Below are 24,736 nucleotides of genomic sequence, written 5' to 3'. Positions count from 1 at the left end.
AGCACGTAATTTTGAATTATCTGAGTAAATAAATGTTTCTTAGTATCTATATAGTGTTTATTTTTCTATGTGACCATTGAAAATAATATATCAACTACTATTCTGGATATTTATTCATAGATCGCCATCTAGACATCGTCGCACGATCAGTTCGCAAAGTCTGGTGATGTGAAGGAGTTAAATAGCTATATATTTACATTTAAATAAACAAAAACAATGATGTATGGTATATAACTTGTTATGATTCAAAGTTATTTTATTAAATTAACGCGTCTTTTTTTCAAATTTAAACATGATTTTTGGAGTACGTATTTCCACTCGTAGACTGTTCAAATTGGCGACCAGATAAATAAACTAATAATGGTACGGTGACGGTGAGGAAACGTAATTAATCAGTAAATAGATTCGAATGTCAAAATATCCCATCTATTTTTTGTGGTTAATGATGTCAAACTCCAAGGCAGCCCCAGTTCCGTACCGTTGACGTTCGTCCGATTTGTTCTGCGTAGGAAAACGTGTTCGATTTGAACACAAATTTCTTCAAGTCGGTGGCAGTGGTATTCTGGAAGGGCAAAAGTAGTGCAGGCGTGGAAGAGACCAATGCTCCGGAGTTTGTAATGATGTAGTTGTTTACTTTGTATGTACTAATAAATGCTGCCATTGGTAATATGTGTTATAGTATATGTAATATTCAACCATTTCGTAACATCTTGATGAAAAGATAAATGGAATTTCTATAATAATTTGTATTGCCAATACATGTATCTCACCTGCAAATAATTTTCGTAAAAAAAAAAAAAAAAAAAAAAAAAAATCGGAAAAGTAAAAAAAACCCAAAATTTAATTTTCGGAAAAGCAATACGTCCGTCAGGCTACTATCTGCAGGTCATTTTTGTGTGTTGGGGGTTATGTTGAGTTGGATTTTTTTTTTTGCGTAATTAATTCATCGCTCTTATGACCTGATTTCGGGCTATATTTAATTTATCTCCAGGCCACGAATTCGTATCAGTTTCCGTAGGAAAACAACTGAACCTATCGTCTTAATTCGGTCATTTTCGGTTTATGTCGGGCCTTATTTCAAATAATCTTAATTCTTATTGGACCGCACTAGCACTGTTGCAATTCTATTGGCTCCTGTAATTTCTATCTACAGATTTCCCGCTATTATGTCAGTTGGCCATCTGCTATCGTACAAGGCAGTAGCAATTAAAGGAGTAGGAAACATGTTGTATAAAAAAGAAATTTAGAGCGCTGTCACTTGGCTTCAAAGGTAAGTGATTTTATCTGTCACTTGTTTGTTTATATTTATAAATGATTTGTTTTAAGGCGATGTCACTGTGAGTATTGGTTATTTAGTAAGTTAAAATTTCAATTTCGAGAAGTCATTCCCCCTTTTCTGTGCTATGAAAGGCTTCCACATTGCTTTGGCCTGGCTATGGCACTCAAAATACAGGTTAATGTATAATGTAAAGTTGAAAGTTTGGAAACTGTAACATTTATTTTTTAATCATTAAAAAAAAAAAAATTGGCTTCAGGAGAGCCGGTTTCTCCCATGAAATACATGTATGTAGATAACTTTGAAAATTTTAATTGGTGAGCTATCTCTCACAGAAATTTAAATCACTCCTTCCAAGTGGTTAATTTTTTTTTTGTCACTAGCATAAAGTAAGATCATATTTATTTCATGGCTCAATAGCTTAATAAAACAAATTTTTACTGGGTATTTGATGATATGAAATTTCTAATCTTGACTTCATTAGGGAGTGTGTATTAATATAAATTTCCTAACTACATATGTACTTGAAGAAATTTTAGTAGACCCTACTGTATGTAAATGTATACATTTATACATGTACATGTATGTACCAAGGATTTTTACAGTAGACTATAAAAATCCTTGTATGATCTATAATCTGAAAATGCCCAAAAGGGGGGCACTCCAGTTTTCTTTCCAATTTATAATATGATACAAATTGTTTATTATCAAGACTTTTCTAGCATAGCTCCCACCACATACACACATGCACACATAATTGTGAACTTGCCATAGATTTGTGGTATGTCATAGAAAATAAGCATTAAATTATTGTATTTAATATTGAATATTTTATTTGCTGACACACATTTTCATTAAATTGTCATGGCATAGTGCATTACAAAAACAAACATGTACCAGTACATGTGTGTGTGGATGGCTACATGTGTGTATTTTGTTCTATTTTTGTTGGTTCCACAAATTGTGCTGTCAGATGTACATGTTCACAAACGTATGTTTTCAGTCTGTGGAGCTCACTTCACACAGCAGTGAATTCATCATACTGATTTTTACATGTAAATTGAAAAAGGTTTTTTTTGTTTTAAAGGTACATTCTGAGTGGTGTGAGGTGGAAGCCCCTGCAGTCCACATCATGTACAATAGAAAGGGTCAGCCTACCCTCCTGTAGGTCAGCCATTATCTTATGGTCAAAGAAGCTTATACGTCAGGTAAAGTATTCACTTTTGCATTTTTTCAGCTTACAGTCCACCTGAGCTAAATGTACATGTATTGTCATCATCTGTTGTAGTTAACCTTACTTTAGATTATTTTCATTTCTAACTACTCAGAGGATTGTCACCAAATGTATCAGGGTATGTACTTAAACTATGTCATTAGTATGCTGATGAAGCAACTTTTATCAATAAACGTACAAGATTCTGGAAAATGCTTTTTCAGATTAAGCCCTTGAAATACATTTGTATTCATTATTGAGTCCAACTTGTGTGGCAACTCCAAATTTGAGTTATTGCCTGTGAAAAGGCTAAATGTAGCAATTAGCACTTTTAAGCTGCTTCTAATGTGTATAATTTAAAATCTTGTAGTTTTAGAAAAAAGCTTTTAATTGAAAAAAATATCCATATGATTATACTAAGTAAGATATTCATTGAGTTGAAGTTGTTTGTCTCCCTATTAGAATTTTTGACCTTAAAATATAAAATGTACCAGAGAATTTTTAAAAATTAAAAGAATAACTCGCCTAATGCAATAATCTTAATGACGAAGGTACTATTATACAATGTAGTGTATGATAGATTGTGTAAAAGTTGTACTTCAACTCCTAATTATACTAAGTTGTACTTCAACCCCTGATTGTACCGAAGTTAAACTGAACTTGTGAGTAAATGAGGCTTCAATACAAATGATAAAATGCTAAGTCTATTTTAAAATGTGCTCAATTTTTATTTTTCAAAAATGTATATATATTTAAGGTAACATTTGAATTTGCATCATTTCATTTACAATTAATACATGTTGTTGAATGATCACCTGAATCTGGCTGAAATATTGCTGCTCGGGCTTTGAACCCCAACAATCATGTTATTGAATGGTTTTCCAAAATTACAAGATGATTTATTTATTTCAGAAAATGGCAGCTGTACTCAGAATAGCAAGCTTCAGAAGCCAAGTTCCCATAGGTTACAGGACCCTCTGACTGAATTCTTCATTTCAAAACACTCGTCCATTCTCGTTCAACTAATACTACTAAAACCACTAACCTTGAATGGGGTGGTGAGCCTACTTGCAAGATAATCTGGGGGGATTTCTTGTGAGGTCTTTGGCGGGAGAAGATTCAGTCTGATTCCTGGGGAAAGACAGCTACAGAATTGCATCCCACGGTTCCAAAGACAGCAAATCATCATAATTGCTGAAAGAGTAGACCCTTTCATAAAAAGGTTTGTTGATATTTATTGATACATAAATATAAATCAATTCATATTCTCTATCAGCTGTTTAATATACATGTATACATGCACACTTGTTTTATTTTTGTTTTCTGAAGGATCACATGTCTGCTGTTCTCAATTAAAAGGTAATGAAGTTCTATTTTTTATGATAGGTTGATGCAATTCTTACACAGTGGTTCTGACACTGTGGAAACACTGGTGTGGATACCAGCAGGTCAAGGTTAGTAACAATGCTGCTAAGCTTGTTTTGTCAGTTATTGTATATGAATATGTTCAGTAACAGTTTATTAACTACATATATTATTTTTTAATACCCTTCTAAGTTAGGGGTATAAGAAATTACCATATAGATTTGTCCATCTATTCATTTTGGTAATAAACCTCTGAAATATTTTTTTTTATCATTACATCAATATCAGACTGCTAGGCAATATAAATACATGTATGCAGATGGGGATGATAGAATCAAGATAGTAATAACTGTGACAATGTTTTCCTAAGAAAGACTTGGGATTAGCAGGTTTTTAAAGCATGTTTAGGCCCTCCTAAATCTTAATTTTGATTAAAAGAGGTCATGTATGAAGATACTGAAAGTAATAAGATACAAGGAAGATAATTCTATCCTTTCATGAAGAGTAGCCAGGGTGTTCGGTGCAAGTGATTTTATAACATAAGACATTAGATTTGTAATTAAGTACATGTTAAGCCAAGTAAGTACATTGTATGTGTACAAATAATGTTTTTATCTGGTATATTGTAACATCAGATTTCCTGGCTTTTTATGATATATGTATCCATTTTCTTCTTTTAATTTATAGCTGAACCACATTGAGAAGAGGGGGGAACTGCACTTAGGTGGATTTGTGCCAGTAAGTGAAACTTAATTACAAATAATTTTTATATCACACAACAAACAATAATGATGCTTCTTGTCATACCTGACAGAATGGATCTGTGCAAACTTTGGGATGATGATCTGATTCTGAGGAGGGTCAGAAAATTTATTTTCAACCATATCAGGGTAATACTATTTATTTTCATTTCGCTCCATGAAGTATCTAGACTGATGTCAGAAATTTTTAGTTAGGTTATACGAAATGGACAATGTTGCTGGATAACTCAGAGCTATTTGAGAATTGCCTATGATAAAAAATTTGTCAATTCTTATAAATTAATTTTAAAACATATTTTTATCTTTAAACATGAGAAAAGTAGCTCTGAATTTAACTGAATAGGGGCGTGTCAATATTTTTTTATCCATTGAGATATAACAAAATTATTTTAACCAATCAGATTACAGTATTTATCTCAAATTAATTAATTCAGAATTTCACAAAATTCTTTAGGTAGAATATATACATACAGGTACCATTATTTGTCTATTGATTTTCCTAAATTAGGAATTTTTGTATCACTTATGGACTAAAGTATGGTTTTTTCATGTCAGTGTCATTACATCACAATCTGTCTCTTGTAATCAATTTTTATGGCCCAGTCAAAGTCTTTGTAAAAAATTTATGGTAAGATTTCTCATACATTTTAAGTCAGTTAAACATGAATCACTGTATAACTTTTGCTAGATCAATTGTATTTGGTATGCAGTTGCATTATCACTACATTACAGTTGCATATCTTTTTGATGTTTTATTGACGTTGAAATTTCATGTTAAAATTTTAATGTTAAGTTTTTTGATTAGGTCAGTTAACTACTCATGCCAGGTCAATGGTATTTTGTTAAGTTGCATTAGCATCACAAAAAAAATTAAAATTCCATATCATTTTTCATGTATATGCCCCTGTAGTCATGGTCTATTGATTTATTACAAACTTTTAAAGTATATGTACTTATGTATTGAATTTGTAAGTGAACCTAGACAAACCAAATCATAGAAATTCACTAGTACGGGGATAATCTCGAATTACAAAACAATTATTAGGATCAAGTGCAATAATTAGGAAAAACATGAATTTGACAATTTGGGCACTTAGTTTATGGTGCGGTAGATTTTCCTACCAATGGTAGGTTCACATGTATGAAATATAGGACATTGCATTATTTTGGAAAAATATTTGGTTAGGAACCAGAAATTTGGTACAAAGTTAGTGTTTTGCATGCTGAACAATTTATGCAAAAAAATGGAAAAATATGTTGCAAGTTGCCGTGGCAACTGATTTTTTCTGCCAAAAATTTAAAATGCTCCGATTTGGTTGGAATTCTCAGAAACCTTAAAGCTGATTTTTACGGATCGTTTCACACAAACCTAAAGTTCTCAAAACTTAAAGGGAAAGACCACCTTTGCATTAAATTAGACTCTTATGATAAATCATACCCACGTAAACAAAAATAAATAATATCTTCAATGCAAAATGCGCTTTTACAAAATGCTCAAGGCTATGCAAAGTTCGAAATTCTTGAAATAGAAGTGGATAGCCATCTTGCAGAACTCCCCTATCTGCAGGAAGACCATAGCCAGAGTTTCTTTATTTTTACCAATAGATTCCGATTGGCTCGTGACGTCTCTAAGTTGGTTTGGTACTTATACAAGTACTGCAAATAATATATAAACAAAAAATATTCCGTAAATATTTCTACGATCATATTTATCTAATCACCAAAACATGATGACTTGTCAAGCTTACAATTGCAGGAAATGTTCTATTATTTTTTTTTACCAGCAACATGAACATTCTTCGCAAGTAGCCATAAGATTTTCCTTACAATACTAGTCATCTGGCTGCAAATCCCGTTGTTCGTCAATGATGTCTGACATTTGCTAGCATGTTGTGCCTCAATTTCTTCTATTTATTTTGGGTTGAAATTATAGGGGAAAAGTCCCAAATTCGTGATTTGTCGTCTTAGATATTTAGCTTTAAGTATTGAAGATAAGTTTGACTAAACAACACTTAAAAATAATTCTTTTTAATACATATAAATATCCATGTATAGATATGCAGGTAATTTGTGAGTGGTCTTACTTTTTTTTATATTTCTGCTAAATTTAATACATGTACTACTTAAACTGCTGAAAACATGGTTTAAAAGATTCAGTGATTTTTCTAGCACTCGTCATTACTGTCATTGACGAAAGACTTCAGAATGACAATAATGACGAGTACTCAGGTGTTACTCCATTTTGTAGTTACATTTTGGCAATATCAATAAACTCCTCAGAGACCAATACTGAATATAACTGTGAAATTGTCATATAACTCGCTCTGGATCCCAAAAGCACTGTTGAAATCTTGCTATATATATACAGCTGTGACATCTATGGCAACACCGCCTGCACAAAGTCCAGCGCCCTAGACCACTCGGCCAGCTAGGCTATATTAATTTGATCTGTATCAATTTGATTCGATGGAGCAGTGTAGTGAATAGTCTCGTCACATATATAGTCCCCGATTAAGTGTAAGAGTGTCCTAAAAGGATTTCTATTTTTGATGATTCTTAAAGGGTAGAGAGTTTTTTTTTTTTTTAATCTCAGGTATATTTGCTATTTGGATTGTCTGAAAAACATGCTGACATGATAGTAAAAAAAATAATGTGCTTTACTCATATGTAATGTATATTTAAGTTTTATTTAATGTCTTTACACAGTGCTGTAAATAACAGATGATACTGAAATATCTTATGTCAGATGCAAATACTACTTTAAAAATATACCATTAAAATGGGCCTCATTTTCTCACGCTAAAGTGACTAAAGCATTCAAAATCCAGGAAAAAAACCCTGGGATCTATAGAGTTCTGTCAAAATATTGTGTTACACTGGTAAACGTGAATCATTTATTGTCTTCCTCTACCTTTATAACATCTTATGGATGGCTGTTCGGTGATATTCCACAACATCCAGATGTGCGCCTGCTCAGGTGACCAGTCTGAACCTGGAACTGGATGGCCTACATGATTCCGATTCTCCTGGTGTAATTGCTATTATGTTCTTAAGTTACTGAATGTTTTTTTTCCATTTTCATTTTACCATAACTGTTCACAATTACACGGCACTTTTTCACGTATTTTCTCTTTACTATAACTGTTCACTTGTACACTGCACTTTCTTTTTACTATAACTGTTCATCAGTACACTGCACTTTCCCACACATTTTCTTTCTTCCTCCAAGTCCATTGGGATGTCTCTCTGCACATTTCTATAATCAGTCCCTACCAATACCAAGGTCCATAATGACTGCCCTGCAAAGCCTCTTTATACAACTTCTATTTCAAGTCACCATGGACTCCATCCTGCTGCATGCAACTATCTACAAGTTTCTGGTACTTTGTAGTGTTTCTTTCATTAGCCGCCTTTATTTGGTCTTATAAAGGGACTGAAAGCTCCAGCAGGACTACTTGCTTGGTTCCCTGCATGATTTGTAGGTAGAATTATACACTTCGAACTTGTACTTTGTAAAAATGATTTTGTTTTCCTGAGCATAACGCCAAAGTTTTATGATACAGCCTGAAGAAACAGATGAAGTCGCAGATGAAGACACAGATGAAGATATACAGCATGTCACAACATTAGATCAGGTAACATTAGTCTTTGACGTGTTTTACGGTATTTTGGTGTGTATAGTGCGCATTTGTGTATAATGCGCAGGGTTGGTTTCCTTTAAAAGTTGATGTAAAAAACTTTTTTACCGATGTATGTATGGAACCACGAACATTACTGACTTTATTTTATTTTTAAATAGAATGGACCATTTTGTCTGTTTTGTGTATTTATTTCATTAAAGAATATTGTTTTTGTTACTTTTGTATTTATCTGTTTTGTCAGTGTTTATGTGTATTCATTTACTGTTCGAGTAAGAAATACGTAACGTAGACAATAGCTGAAATTGTCTTGGACATACGTTTTAATTACCTTTGAAAGGTTTCTATTGAGAGTAATCAATTTCTGAAAATTGCTAATTCTAGAAAAAGGACTGTTTTTACTACAATCAATTAAGGGGTCTGAGTGAACAATGCAGACGGTCATCAAATAGGGCATGTGTGTTGATAGATCGGCGTGATAATGAGATGCAGAATTTTCTCTGTGTGTCTGGGATACATAAAGGGTTTGTGTTAAAAAATTATAGTATTTACACTGGATAAGGATTTTGATATTAGTTCAATGAAAAAAGGAAGTCAATATTTTCAAAAAGTAGAATATCCATTAACTATGAAGTAGAGTTCAATACTATGCGTAAATAACAGTATATTTTTTTAACCGACTACTTTGTCCAATGGAAATATTTTAGAGCACTATGAGCAATGTGCCCAAGATTTTGTTATTTAGTAATTAAATTGTTTAAACTTGTGTGTATTTTAATTACTTATTTCAAATAATTTCAAAGTCTCTAATCAATGTTCGGATTCGGGTGCAGAAAAAAGAGGTAACTCGAATGGAAATGGAATCCCCAGCAGACAAACACAACAGTGTTTCTAAAATTTACAGGGTGTTTCATTTTGTTGGTAGGTTACATAAGGATGATTTTCATTTGTATCCCGGGTAAAGAAAATTTATGGCAGGGTCAGTAGAATGAGAAATTCCCTTTTGACTTTCGAGATTTTCTAAAGTATCGTTGATATCGGATGGAAAACCTTGCATGTTCCAAATAGACACCCACTCCAAAGGGAGATCAATGTTGACAAAATGTTGGTCCACAAGTCAGGAATAGTCGTATACATTGTAAAGACATAATTATATACATATTATATAGTTAATCGATACACAAAAATGAAAGTATGGCGGTTGTAAACATAATCTGACATGTTCTTTTGGGAGAAAATAAATCAAAACCAGATTTTGTTCAAGAAGATTTTATTGACAATCAATGCTTACAAAGGTAACAAGTCAACGAAAAACTCATAAAAAATCCATAAATATGCTTTGGCAGCTCATAAGTGGTCTCTGATTCAATGTTGACTCCCTCAAGGTCGTTAATTTTGGACTGATCTAAGGTCTGTAAAAATGTGTTGAAACGATGTATGGGTGTATTATACACACCCCGTGTTCTGAAGTTAGTTTCCTGGTAAAAAAAGTGCGCACAATACACATCAAAATAAGGTTTAATGTGAGTATTTATTGTATGTGATATTGTTCTTAATCTTACGGTTATGCCGCCAATGATAAAATAATTATTAGATATAAGAGTAATCAAGGGAACCAATATTATAGTGGTAATCGAAAGAATGTAATCCAGGGACAAAGACCAGACATGGAAAACAGACATACACAACAAAGAACATAAAGTAACTAAAACCATACATACAACAACATCTTCTGACAAATGAATAAGAAAATCCTACATAACATCGTATTCTAATTGAGCAAAAATCAAAAAGCAAAGAACATAAAGTAACCAAAATCATACATACAAAGCAACAAAAGCAAATGAGCAACTTGGACTCCACTAAAAACTGGGAGCATGGACCAGATGCACCGGTAGTGTAAGCGTCCTCTGCTTTTTAATTTTTTTTAAAGATTAAAGTATAATTTAGCTTGACGGACATGTACTCAAATTAAAAATTGATAAGCATTCTATATCACTTCTGAGTGATCATTCAATGAAAGTAATTAATACAAAAATATGCACTTACACGTCACTTACCTTTGCTGCAGGCTATATCTTTCATGTTGTGCTTGAGGGGGAAAATTGTGTTGCCAGAGTAAAGCAAGGAAGGATTTCTGTGGAAACAATGCCTCAAATGATTGGCTATCTTCACTGAAATTATGGTCCACAGATTTCAGTGATACTGCCCTTTTGTATGTAGCAAGTCTTGACTACATACCAAGGTACCCTGCTCAATGTGAAATAACCTCTCATCATGGCCCCCAGAGGATACTGGTCAATATATCACAAAGCAGGAGCAACACGATTACAGATTCTTTATATTGGTCAAGACGTAAGTAATCTTAAATTTATACAAACCTAACGAGGAAATTGGTGTCTACCAGTCTGTTCACAACAAGTATCTAGTAGAAAGTATTTTATTTTCATGAATCCTTCCTAGTCAGATTTAAAATAAGGAAGTTGGACAAGAACTAATAGTTAAAACAAAAACTATGATCCCTTTTTAGAAAGCCATAGACAGCAGTTTTGACAGAAATTGATACAAAGAATTAAATCCAGTACATTGCTAACAATTGTAATTGTAATGTAAGAATCAGTTTTAACTAAGCTTAATTGATATAAAAGTGTATTTTATTTAGGTATTGTGTATATTTTACAGGTCACCAGAACCAATGGATGTTTACTGAAGGTCAAGAAACAGTAAACAGAAGTTATTGTTTGAAGAACAGTTCAACCTAGTAGAAGGTTTCTGCTTTTCCTATTTTCCTTTTTTATGGTGTTTATAATGATAAAAGTTGATTAAAATCAAGGAAGTGGAATTTTTTTTTATATTTATAATACTGCAAAATTTGGGTATAAATGGGCAAATGGGCCCCCTCCAAGACCTGCCCATAAGAATTTTCTAGCAATGAATGTATTATTTGGTAAAATGTTATTGTTGGCTAGATTTATTTGTTTTTATGAAAAAATGATGTTTGTGTAAGGACAATTGTATGTATTTTTTTTACAGGTTTAGAACTAAAGGCTGTTAATGTGAAGGTCAACACTAAACAGTACATACATGTATCATTTTGGAAAATGTATTTGGAAGTATTTCCCAGTTTATGGAAGGTACAGTACTTGTTTTAATAATATACCGTATTTTCGGACTATAGGTCAATGTGGAGTACAAGTCGAATTGCCTCATTTTGACCAAAATCAACGAAAAAAAGTAAAATTCGGCAGGTAAATCAAGGGTCAGACATGTACATGTATATTGTAGGTGTTAGCTGTGATCCGAGTTGAGCGGTTTGTTTTTAACAGCATATATTCTAGCGATGTTACTTATGTACTACGACATACCCTGAATGGGTATAAATTTGCATATCAAAGGACGGATAACTCCGGAACACTCGATAATGTCTTTCCAGTTAAAAAAAACGTATCATCTCGTGTTTGTTTATATTTTATATATTTTAACGGTTTCAAAGTTTTTATTATTTATCATGGTATTCATTCAAAATGGAAAGCAGCACTGATCAATAATCTTAAAGTTCAATTGCCAGTTTGACAGTTTGAGTGACAGCTTTCGTTGATTGCAGTTTACTCAAAATTTTGAATTAAAGCAATCAAAAGTGAACTGAACAAATCTAATGAAATGCATTGTAAATGAACATTTTTTCTTGAAAAATCTTTATAAGTGGACGATAAGTCATGGCTGACCCTTTGTTGAAAAAAAAATATCGACTTATAGTCCGGAAAATACAGTATGTGCTCAGTAATTTCACATTTAATCTTAATTCAATTGTAATATGTCAATTAAGGCCACTACCCACCTTTCACATTTAGTCTGCTTAAAGTTTCCTGAGTTTTTTTTATTCAAGGACACTGAAATATTAAAGCTTTTTGTTTTTTTGCATCTTACAGTTTTGTGAAGGGCTTGTATACAGTATATATACAGGCAGTAGCCTCACTGCTGTAGGTACCCAGCAGTGATTACAGAGGTGATGCAGTCCTTCCTTATTGGTCAGGTAAGTAATAAATTAGTAGGCCATGTGATCTATTGCCTTCACTTGGTGTCCACCATCATTGTCATCGTTAACAATTTCTCAAACGTCTTATCCTCTGAAACAACTGAATGGATTTGGATGCCACTTAAAACGATTGTTCCGTAGGATATCCTGCACAAAGTTTTTGCTTTGATTTAGACTCTGGTGAAAAACATGGCTGCCATAAATAAAATAGAAGATAGGGGTCGGACAGCAGTTTTTTGCATATATCTTCGAAACCGTTATGTTAAGCCAAATTCTGACAGGATAAAAGTATTCAGCATGATGAGAGCTATCTGAGTGGTTATTCTCATGAAAATATGTCTACTGATGTGTGAGTTATTGCCCTTTTTTCAACATTTTTAGCTCACCTGGCCGAAGACCAAGTGAGCTATTGCCATCACTTGGCGTCCGTCTCCATCGTTATTAACAATTTTTCAAAACTTTCATCCTCTGACACTACTTGACCAATTTGAACCAAACTTGGTATGAATGTTCCTTGGGGTATCCTGCATAGAACTGATGTGGGGATTTTTGATTTGTTGAAAAACATGGCCGCCATTACTAAAAATAGAAAAGTCAGACAGTAGTTTTTTCGCATATATCTCCAAAATTGTTAGGTTTAGCTAAATTTTGACTGGGTTAAAGTGTTCAGCATTATTAGATCTATCTGTGGTCAAATTTTCACTTTAATCCGATAAGCCATGTTGTAGTTATTGCCCTTTATAAACATTTTTTGCTATTTTTTATGTTATTTCTTTCAAAAATCTTCTCCTGACTACTTGACTAATTGGAACCAAACTTGGTTGAATGTTCCCTAGGGTATAGAACTGATGTGGGGATTTTTGATCTGTTGAAAAACATGGCTGCCGTTGCAAAAAAGAGAACAGGGGTCAGACAATAGTTTTTTGGATATATCTCCAAAACCGTTAGGTTTAGCCAAATTCTTCTAATATCTGAAATGATTCATATTATTAGGATTAAAAAAGTCTTCAAGGATAAAATTTGTCTGATGATTCCTTGTTAAGAGTTATTGCCCTTGAAAAGGGAAAAATGGCATTTTTTTTTTTTTTTTACAGTTTTCAGCTATCATCTTGAAAACTATGAGAGAAATTCTTCTTAAATTTACTGCCCTTGAAAGACAAAATTCAACCAGGTGAGCAATTAAGGTTCCTGGAATCCTCTTGTTATTTGAAACTACTATTCAGAATCAGATGAAAATACTATTTTTGCTATTTTGTTATTATTTCCTCCACCATAGAAGAATATTGAAGATGAGCGCCATTAATAAAATAATCTTGATATTCTGAGTAGACTAGCAACATTGAAATGTTTTTTAGGTGGCTATTTTTAAAATTGCTGCCATTTTGTGACCAAATTCACCAGTTACTAAAATCATACTTACAAAGTAACAAAAGCAAATGAGCAACTCAGACCACTAAAAACTGGGAGCATGGACCAGGTGCACTGGTAGGGTAAATGTCCTCTGTTTTTATAGAAACTCCCGCCAAATTGCTCATAAAAAGTCAAGTCCGGGGTAGACAAACGAGGAAAGGAAAACTTTGACCCTTTGAATAAATCAGTTTTCATGGTGTAGATGGATACACCATAACAATCCATGAGTTCATGATGATGACTATAAAACTTCTGTAGTGATGACTTCAATCTTGCTAAACATATTTCGGATCAGAGCCAGTAAAGGAGCACAATTTGTTCCCATTGGAATGCTGACCGTTTGTTGAAAAACACGTCCACCACAGTGGACAAATATGTTGTTGATTAAAAATTCCAGCATTTTATTTGGAAGATGATTCGGAATTATTACAAAGTACGAGAAATCTCTACCAAGAACTATATATTTGTATCTAGGTGTACCATCGTTTTTGGAAAAACAACGATGTATAATGTTTTTAAGTCAGGATTTTAACTGAGTATGAGGAATAGAAGTATACAGTGTTGAAAAATCATAGGTTTTAATGCTATTATATTCAGATAATAGTCTTGAAAGTCTGCCACTTCCCAGCTAATTTTTATAATATCTTTGATTCCAATGATATTTGGTTTATATAGTAAGCATGGTCTCCTCAGTTGAATGATGTTGATGAAAATTCAGTGTAACATTATTTAATCCACTGAGACATATTTGGACTCAATAGAATTTTAACAAATTTTGCAAGAGTTATGGAATTTGGGTGACATCAACACTAGGGACATGTTGCTATGTCTTGCAATACTAAGCAAATACAAGTGATCTTTTGAAAATTTCTAAGATTGACTCCTGACATTACATACATTGTATACATAAGAAACTTCGTATATCTGTTCTTATTGGCTTATCTCAATGATAAACTTTTTGTAATTTCAGAACAGCTTTACTCAGAACAGCAAAACTTCCAGCTGAAGCCCAGGACATTCGGAAACTGGTTCTTGATCTAATTTCTTTCTTTTTGGGGATTTTTTGGGAGGGAAGTAAATATTCAAAATCCATTCAAATTTGTCTTCCATAACATCATTCAACCCTAACAACCTAACAAGTACTAAAAAATACTCATAAAACTAATGTAACTCACATTTAACCCCTTACTAACTCCTGAATGAGAGGGAGACTTCTTGCAAGAAATCTGGGGGGATTTCTTGTGAGGCCTTTGGCATATCTATCTTTGGCGGGGGTAATCAGTGGATGTCTGTCCTTGGGGAAAGATCACAAAAGATAGCTCCAGTTTGTGTAAAGTCAAATCATCAGAAGGTATGTATATTATTTTATAAAGAAACAGATCAGATACGCTTTTAGCTCACTTAGCCCAAAGGATTATATCTCCAAAATCATTAGGTTTATCAAAATTTTGACATAGATCTCATCAGGCTTAACACTTTTACTATGATGAGATCTATGTTGTAAAATTTTCATGTAAATCTGTTAAGTCATGTTGGAGCCTTTTTTGACGTTTTTTTTTCGCTATTTTGATGTTATTAAATTGAAATAATCTCCTGACACAACTTTACCAATTAGAACCAAACTTGGTATGGATGTTCCTGAAGGAATTTGCATAGAACTATGTGGAGATGTATGATCCCACAAAAAATATGGCCATCATTTCTTAAAATGGCAGACATTTTTCGCACATATGTTTAAAACTGTAAGGTTTTTTGAAAATCCGGCCTTGGTGAAAGTTTCAACATGATCAGATCTATCTATGTTTTTATTCTAAAAATAAATCTTAATTGGCTTTACATTATTGCTTTTACCTCCCACTTTTTGTTGTAGTAATCAGTTTGTTTGTTTGTTTGTTGGGGTTTAACGTCCGAGCAGCAATATTTCAGCTATATTCAGACGATGAACATGAAATGGATGATAAAATGAACATGAAATGATGATGAAATGAAAAAAGGGATGGGACACAAGGACAATGGGGTCGACAAATTTTGATTGCCACTGGAAATAGGGAGATGTGGGTAGGGTTGGGCAATTTAGCCTCCTGTGGCGGAGCCCTATGGTACCTACTCCGGGAGAATACCACAGTAGGCTTCTGTAACATGTAAGGAACGTGGCACTTTCCCAACACGGTGCACCACTATGGTTTGCGGTCAGGTTTTCCGTATTATAGCCTGACAACCCCAGCATGTAACACGCCAGGGGTACCCCATTCCACCACCTGGGGCACACATCCCAGTTACTCTGTGGGCAGAGCGCCCTAGCCCCTGGCTAGGGTTCTGAGCACTATTTAGTCATCTTTTACGACAAGCTTAGCGCTGCTGCAGGCCTATTCTTTTAACACCCGGACCTGTAGTAATCAGAAAATTAGGTGGATCCTATGGGGATGCCCCCTTTTATATTTCTGAACTACACTTATTTCATCACTGCGGATGTTTCTAGAAAAGCAAAGGACGCTTACCCTACCGGTGCACCTGGTCCATGCTCCTAGTTTTAAGTGGATTACGATTTGCTCATTTGTTTTTGTTACTTTGTATGTATGAATTTAGTTACTTTGTGTTCTTTGTTGTGTATGTCTGTTTTCCATGTCTGGTCTTTGTCCCTGGATTACATTCTTTTGATTACCGCTATAACCTTGGTTCCCTTGATTACTCTTTCGCTAACTGATGAAAGAGAAATGTTTTTTTGTCCCCTTTCGGCAAATGCCTAAGGGAACTTAGATTTGCACTCCGTCTGTCCGTCAGTCTGTCAGTCCATCACTCACACTTGGTTTTTTTTTTGTAATGCCTTATCCAATTGATTTCATATTTGCTATATAGTCTTATCATGACAAGTTCGAATGATGTTGCGGTTGAATGATTTTTACAGAAGTTGTGTCCCTTGGACATAGAAAATTTCATTAAAGTTTATGTTTTCCAGACTTTCCTTTGTAATGCCTCATCCAATTGATTTCATATTTGTTGGCTAGTCTTATTTTGACAAGTTACAAATTAAATTTAAATATCATTGCGTAAAATGGTTTTATATGGAACTTGTGGCCCTTTGACATAGAAAATTACATAACATTTTATGTTTCATCATTTTGATGCAAATTGCTGCTGTCATTCTAGAGTTATTTGCCCTTTAATTCATAATAACGAAGTTTTTTTTCAACTTTCCAGGTGATAGAAAGAGAATGTGTTTATGCAGCTTTCTGTAATGCAAAAATGTTATTACTGTAAAATGAAGCTCAGATTTGATTTTGATGGAATTTGCTTTTGCTGTTCAAGAGTTATTTTCTCTTGATTGTTAGAAAATAACGCCATCCATTTTAATTCACATACATGTATATAAAAAAAATCTCACAAAGGCAATGAGTTCAAAGGCCAAAAGGGGACACTGTGTTGCATCAGCAATACTGTCAGAATGCTTGTTTCACTTAATATGAAACGCAGTTAATTCTGGTTAATTATTTACTGCAGGCAACAGGATGTATTCCCATTTATTGTTGCCTTTTTTATTGTTTTCAGTCAATTAAAAGAAAAGCCACCATTGGTCAAGAGGAGGTGAAATTAAATAAACTGCAGGTTAAAAGCAGTAGAGATAAGCCTTGGTGAAAAAATGTTAAAATGAAGTAAGCTGCTGGTCAAAAGCAGTGGAAAGAAGCCGTAGGTAAAAAATGGTGGAATGAAATAAACTGTATGTCAAAAAGTGGTCACTTGAGCAGGACTTGGGAGCCAGAAACCAAGTTATTTTATGATCAGAATTGTGACATTAGAATTGACAAGTTAATCTGATGATGAGAAAGGGACAAAAGAACCCCAAAAAAGAGAAATAAAGGAAGAAATCTGTAGGTCAAAAATGGTTGACATGAAATAAACCAAAAAGCAGTGGCAAGAAGCCTCTGGTCAAACAGTGGCTACTGGAGCATGAACTTGGAGGTCAAAAACCAAGTTAATTTGTGATCAGAACTAAGACAATAGAATAAACATTGTTAACTGATGATGGTGATAAATGTACAAAAAGAAAAATAGAAAATACAGATAAAAAGACAGATGAGGAAGATTCATAGCATGTCACCACGTTGGATCAGTTAACATTAGTCTTAGAAGTGTTCTGTAAAATGTGAGTACATATTGTATGTTATATTGTACTTACATTTGGTTATGTTATCAAATCTTATTTTGATTTTTTCTCCTCATAAAGCAAGTTTTTGTTTTAATAATTGTCAAAGGAAGACGGTAATTAAGATTAAAGTTTGTATTAAAAGATAAATTTTCTATAGCACTTCTGAGTTGTCATTCAGTGAAGCAAACGAACAAAAGTGCACTTCCACTTCACTTTAATTTGCTGCAGGCTAAATCTTCCTTGTTGTGCTTGAGGGGGGAAATTGTGTTGCCTGAGTAAAGCAAGGAAGGATTTCTGCAGAAATAATGTCTCAAATGATTGGCTATCTTAAAATAAGGAGGTTGGACAAAAACTAATAGTTAAAAAAAACCATGATCATGGTTTAGAAAGCCATAGACAGCAGTTTGGCTGCCAAATACAACTGTAATGTAACAATCTGTTTTGCTTTTAATCCTAATTGTAATTTATACAACCAAAAAAGTATACTTTATTTAGGTATTGTGTATATTTCAGAGGTCACCAGAACCAATGGATGTTTACTGAAGGTCAAGAAACAGTAAACAGAATGTATTGTATGAAGAAGAGTTCAACCTAGTAGAAGGTTTCTACTTTTACTCTGTTCTTTTATTGATAGTGTTTATAATGATAGTTTTTTTTTAATATCCAAGACGTATAGATATTTTTATATTAACAATACCATAGTGGCGGTTCCAATGGGGGTTCCAGAGGTGTTACTACCCCCTTATACCCCTGCTCAAAAGGAGAGTGAGGTATACTGTTTTACCCTTGTCTATGTTACTGTGTGTTTTGAACCCTTTTTTTTTCGGTCACAGTTTTTGCGATGTACAGTGCCATTGCTCTTAGAATTTTGTTTATTTTGTACAAAGAATGGGCAAATAACAGCCTGAAAACACCCAAAGATCTGCCCATTTACCAGATGACAGTTTTAAACATTAAGATTTGATAGAGATCATGAATTTTCCAGCAATTTGTTATTTTATGAGGTGTAATTTTGTCAGCTTGAATTATTTGATTGTGTAATTTTTACAGGTAAAGAACTAAAGGCTGTTTATGTAAAGGTCAACACTGAACAGTACATACATGTATCATTTTGGAACATGTATTTGGAAGTATTTTCCAGTTTATGGAAGGTACAGTTGTTGTTTTAAAAATGAATTCTGCCTTGATAAAAATAAAATTAAACAATGTTCCACAGCATTTGATTTTTATGGGGCATTTATTTGCAGAATATGGATTGGCTCAAAGACGTATCACCTAGTTATATTTTTCTGCTATTTTAAATTGAAAGACACTGAAAATTTTTTATACACCCACAAACAAAGTTTAAAGGGGGTGTATACAAATCGCTCTGTCTGTCCATCCGTCCATCTGTCACATTTCTTGTAAGCACAACTAAACCAATCAAGGGAGGAAGGTTGGGTATCACATGTAGATAAGCATGAAGGGTAATCCAAGGACCTAGATTCGAGCGGAAATTGAAAAGGCAGGGGCAAAACTCAGGCATGGCAAAAAAAACACCCACAACAAACATGAAATAACCAAAATGATTTAAAGGAACGAAAGTAAATGAGCAACACAGACTCCACTAAAAACTGAGAGCATGGACCACATGCACTGATAGGGAAAGCATCCTCAGCTTTTCTAAGACAAGTTGAACAAATCGATTTTCATGGTGCAGATGGATACACTGTATTGATTCACAAGTTCATGATGACTATTAAACTTCTTGGTGCAGGAAAGTCATAACTCTCAGATTTCTCCAAAGGGAGATAATCCAAATCAAGGGTAAAAACCTCATAGGCCTAACTCCCTCTGAACTTCTCAAGGGATATTTTTATATGAAGGCTGGGTCTCATATGCAGATAGGCATGAAGGAATATAATTATTGTTGGATGAAGCTAAAGGAGATAATCCAACAAATGTCTTAACATTATTCTTTTTGTGAGCTTGCTCACATATTTCTAGTTAAAAATACTCTTTGTCAAATGCAAATTATTCAAGGGCAATGAAAAATTAGCTTTTTGTTTTGTGCTCTTTCAGTTTTGTGAAGGGCTTGTATACACAAACAGGCAGTAGCCTCACTGCTATGGGTACCCAGCAGGAATTACAGAGGTGATGTAGTCCTTCCATATTGGTTAGGTAAGTAATAAATTTAATAAGTTTGAAGGTAATCATATATCACCATTAACCCTGTCGAAGAATCTAGTGCATCTGCCAAAAACAAATGCACCACCTTTATTGCTCCATTGTTTGAATCTTTCCATCTGAGTTTCTCTACATTTTACAACCTTTTGAATACATTTCCTCTGAAATCACGTTGATTGATTGAGGTAAAATGGCAGATCACATATTTGAGAAATTTTAATCAGTGGAACAAACTTGACTTTAGATAGGAATTAAATTTCAAAACTCTTGAATACTTATAGCTGTAGCAAGGATGGGGAAAAACACGAAAGAGCGATTTTTTATAAGAGTACCCTGGTAGCTAAATTGCTGCTTGATTCTCGGACCTATCGAGCAATACTTGAATACTCAAGTATTCCTTGACATCTCTAGTTATTATATACATAAATTTCAAAGCAACTGAATACTTATAGCAGATGTACCTTTTATAATATGCTTTTCTCTATGATAAAACTTTTTGTGATTTCAGAACAGCTTTACTCAGAACAGCAAAACTTCCAGCTGAAGCCCAGGACATTCGGAAACTGGTTCTTGATCTAATTTTTGTCTTTTTGGGGATTTTTTGGGAGGGAAGTAAATATTCAAAATCCATTTAAATTTGTCTTCCATAATATCATTCAACCCTAACAACCCTAACAAGTACTAAAAAATACTCATAAAACTAATGTAACTCACATTTAACCCCTTACTAATTCACATGCACTTAACCCTGAATGAGAGGGAGACTTCTTGCAAGAAATCTGGGGGGATTTCTTGTGAGGACTTTGGCATATCTATATTTGGCGGGGGTAATCAGTGGATGTCTGTCCTTGGGGAAAGATCACAAAAGATAGCTCCAGTATACATAGTCAAATCTTCAGAAGGTATGTATACTAATGTACAATGAAAGAGGTCATACATGCTTTTAAGCTCATGTAGCTCAAAGGATTATTTCATTATTGCATCTGTTGTCAACTTTTCACATTTTGCTTAATTACATGAAAACCCCTTGACCAACTTTAACCTAACTTGGCAAATAGGATATATGCAGGATCCACTTTTGGTTCCTCTTGATTAAACAAGATGGTCCCCAGAGGCTATTTAAGCTTCCGATCGGCCAATTTTCAAAGATCAACTCCTCAGAAATCACATGTGCCAAACTTGATAGGGTTAATGACCTGAATGCTTTGTACAAAGGTCCACTTTTTATGTGGCTTGGGTGGCTCATCGGGTGGCTGTGGCCACTGAAAGTCACTGAAAAATGATATATCTTTGCATTCTTTTAGCCAATGGAGACCATACTTGGCAGAAATAATAAAAGGGACAACTTCGATGATTTTTGTTAAACTTGATTTAACAAGATGGCTGCCAGAGGCTGTATTAGTTTTTGATTAGCCAATATATATCTCCAAAACTATATGGTTTATCAAAATTTTGTGGTTAATTTTTCATGTAAATCTATTAAACTATGGTGGGAGTTATTGCCCTTTTTTGATGCTTTCACTATTTTATTATTTGTTGATTATAACAGTAAATATTCATATTCTTCCTTGTCTGTTTTATTTCTTTTTATTTTTTTTCAGTCAATTACAGGAAAAACACACTGTGGGTCAAAAAGCGGTGAAATGAAATAAATTGCAGGTCAAAAGCAATAGACAGAAGCTGCAGGTCAACAAGTGGCGACTGGAGCATGAACTTGGGGGTCAAAGAACGAGTTAATTTGTGATCAGAATTAAGACAATGGAATTGACATTGTTAAATGATGATGATCAATGTACAAAAAAGCAACAAAAAAATAAGATAAAAGACAAATGAATTCAAAAGTTCAGAAAAGTAAAGCAATAGAAACAGAAGAGAAAAGAAGGAAAAAAGATATGTTTTACATTATTTTTTGGTTATTGATCCTGTAGTATCAAAATACCTTATGTTTCTGGTTCATGCCAGGAACTTTCCTACTGTTTCTGAACACTACATAATTCTTTTATATCATTGAATACATCTTTGTAACCTGTAAATATGTTTCTAGCAATCATTAAGATCAGCAAGACTTAGTCTGTTTCTGGCACTTATTCAGCTCAATAAGATCTAGTCAAAATATGTTTCTGGCAATTATTCAACTCAGCAAGACCTAATCTAAATATTTTTCTGGCAATTATTCAGCTGAATAAGGTCTAGTCTAAATATGTTTCTGGCAATTATTCAGCTCAATATGATCTTGTCTAAATAATTTCTGGCAATTGTTTAGCTCAAGCTCAATAATGAGCTTCAATAGGCTTCAAATGAGCTGAAGATTTGAAGGACTCCTTTCAGCCTTGAAAGATGTTTAAATCTCCATCATATCATTAATGTTTTATGATTAATAAACAGGGAGTTCAAGCAAGTAAAATTTGTGGGAACATTCAAATTGATAAAAAATGTCTAGTTATGAAAATGTTATATTGATCGTGGGAATTATTTTCTTGGGCTGAAATTGGTTCCATGCAAGTATATAATTACAGTGTGGGATAATACTACATTGAAATAGTTATGGATGTGACTGCAAATTAAATTTTGGACAGGTTTTTTAAAAAAAAAATTGAGCATAAGGTGAAATGGAACAAGATTTGTAAATGTGTGTGAAGTTATAATTATTGTTATTGTTATTGTTGTTGAAGTTATTGTTATATTTCTGTTATTTTTTTTTTCCAAGGCGTAGGACTTGAACGCCTACTCTGGAGGCGGTGTCGGCATTACCTCGAGTCACAGGTTTCCATCGCTTTTTTTAAAAATCTAATTGTTTTTTAGCGTTGGTTTTTCCTGGGTGGCATTCATCGCCAGTGAAAGAGTGTATTTTCATTCATGAATTTTATTCATGTGAAAACTTTAACAAGCAAAAAAGAAAAAAAGGGAAAAAATAACTCAGAGAAGATATAATTATTTTTTTGCTCCTTTAACTTAAAACTTTCATTCTTCTAGAATTATCAAATTTCATAGCCACCTTGTCATGGGGGAACTGTTTTGACAGACGGAGATTGGGCGAAGGCAAACTACTGCTGCCTTAACCAGTCAGCCTCAGGTAAATGGGACTCATTAACCTTGCAAGGTAGCCGATCTAAGTGGAATGAAGCTATTTTTTTCAGCATATTTTATCAATTTTACTATTTTAGCATAAGTTGTAATTACACTTGAACTTGGTTCATACATATTGTAGTAATCTTAAAAAAAAAAAAAAATGTTTGTTTTTTCCCTGCATTTTGTGATGAATTTATCAAATAGCAATTAAAAATCAATTAAAAATGTATATGGAATGTTAGTTTGTTTAATGACAACAAATAAAATATCATTGACTGAAACTGTTACCTTTTTAGTCTGTTTATAGCCAATTAAGATGAACTGAAAAGGAACAAATCTACTATGTTGAATTTATGTCGGGTATCCACTAGTTTAGACTTCACATTGCTTCTATTCAAACTTTTTTGCATGTTTCTTTTTTAAAATTTCATTGGTGGATTGATTTTACCGGTCTAATTTAAATTTTAAAAGAAAAATAGCATTACACAATATGACATGCCACAACCATAGGACATGTCATATACATATTCTTCCTTGAAGGTGTACTTGCATGGATGTGCAGAATTAACTTGCTATGTCATGTTAATAATGATTGGACATTCACTTTATGTAGCTATAGGTTAGCTTGGTAAAATTCTGGGCTCTCAGTTTTTTTGTTTTTTTTGGGTTTTTTTTTTTATTAACAGAAACCGACAGTGTGGTGTGTCAGTTACATGGATGGCCCTATTTTAAAAATGGTAGGGGCCATAAACTAAAAAATTAAATAGACGCAATCATTAATTAATATTTAGTAAAATATCAAAATTTCATAACAATTAGACAACCATAACCATAAAGTCATCGCACGAAAATCAAATGAATACGGACGACGCTGTCAGCACTATTTCCGTTATTCTATTATATTAAACACACGCACATATATATATTAGAAATTCTTATGAAACAAAACTACAATACTGGTATATAAAGGACTTCAAGGCTAAATCCATCGGTACTGACTCAAATTTTAACACTTCAAAATCAAACTTTCAACTAAATCTTGTATCAAACAATTTTATCTAATTCTAAATAGTCACATGCATTAGTAGTCTGAAAAATGTTTCCTTGGACGAAAACTATACTTGTTTTGCAGCTGTATAAAATATTTCAAGAGGCACTGCCAATATCACTTATCAAGTCCGAAAAAAGCTTGCCAGGCAATCTTTAGCACTACTGGAGTAATAAACAGACCATCCGTTTAGACCTAAAAAATGTTTCCGATCGCCCTAGGCCTACTGACCCTCTTTCAGGCCCCCTACTCATAAATTTTTAAGAAAAAAATTGCGTAAAAATTCTGCCGACTGTCTTCCAGAAAAAAAGGAGAAAATTGAAAACACATGTGCCATAAGTGTACTCTTGGTCGTGGATAATCCCTGTTTGTAATTCGGCACTATAGATATTTTTTTGTTTTTACCACCTCCGTCAAAACAGAAAAAAATACTCATGGGCCAAATCCCTAAAGCGATTAGGCTGTGGACTAAGTCTATTGTATTGTATGTTTAGTCTTCGCATATTTAGTTTTCATTGTATTTGTATGACTTATGTCATTTCAAAAATATCAAATGAAAATAAAAATTCCTACCTTCCGACCCTACAAAATTTTAGAATAGTTCTCGAAA

General features: G+C 33.5%; 1 long non-coding RNA gene across 2 annotated transcripts; it reads left to right on the top strand.

Annotated features, from left to right (window-relative positions):
• The first annotated feature begins 1,130 nt into the window (after positions 1-1,130).
• LOC148607520 (uncharacterized) lies at positions 1,131-23,359 on the top strand. 2 transcript variants are annotated; one of them, XR_015915199.1, is made up of 17 exons: positions 1,131-1,270; positions 2,364-2,484; positions 3,402-3,711; positions 3,876-3,943; positions 4,542-4,592; positions 8,179-8,250; positions 10,325-10,608; positions 10,936-11,021; positions 11,287-11,387; positions 12,183-12,286; positions 14,670-15,050; positions 17,246-17,840; positions 18,357-18,444; positions 18,894-18,994; positions 19,905-20,003; positions 20,518-20,911; positions 21,611-23,359. It is a non-coding gene; the product is annotated as an uncharacterized LOC148607520 (long non-coding RNA). The 2 variants fall into 2 exon arrangements; XR_015915198.1 differs by lacking the exon at positions 1,131-1,270 and adding an exon at positions 1,288-1,453.
• The last annotated feature ends 1,377 nt before the right edge of the window (positions 23,360-24,736 follow it).

This window comes from Perna viridis, chromosome 9 (genome assembly GCF_037379345.1).
Source record: "Perna viridis isolate PV_CMFRI_1.1 ecotype Kerala chromosome 9, ASM3737934v1, whole genome shotgun sequence".
Taxonomy (NCBI): domain Eukaryota; kingdom Metazoa; phylum Mollusca; class Bivalvia; order Mytilida; family Mytilidae; genus Perna; species Perna viridis.
This window is presented reverse-complemented; position numbering and strand designations above follow the sequence as displayed.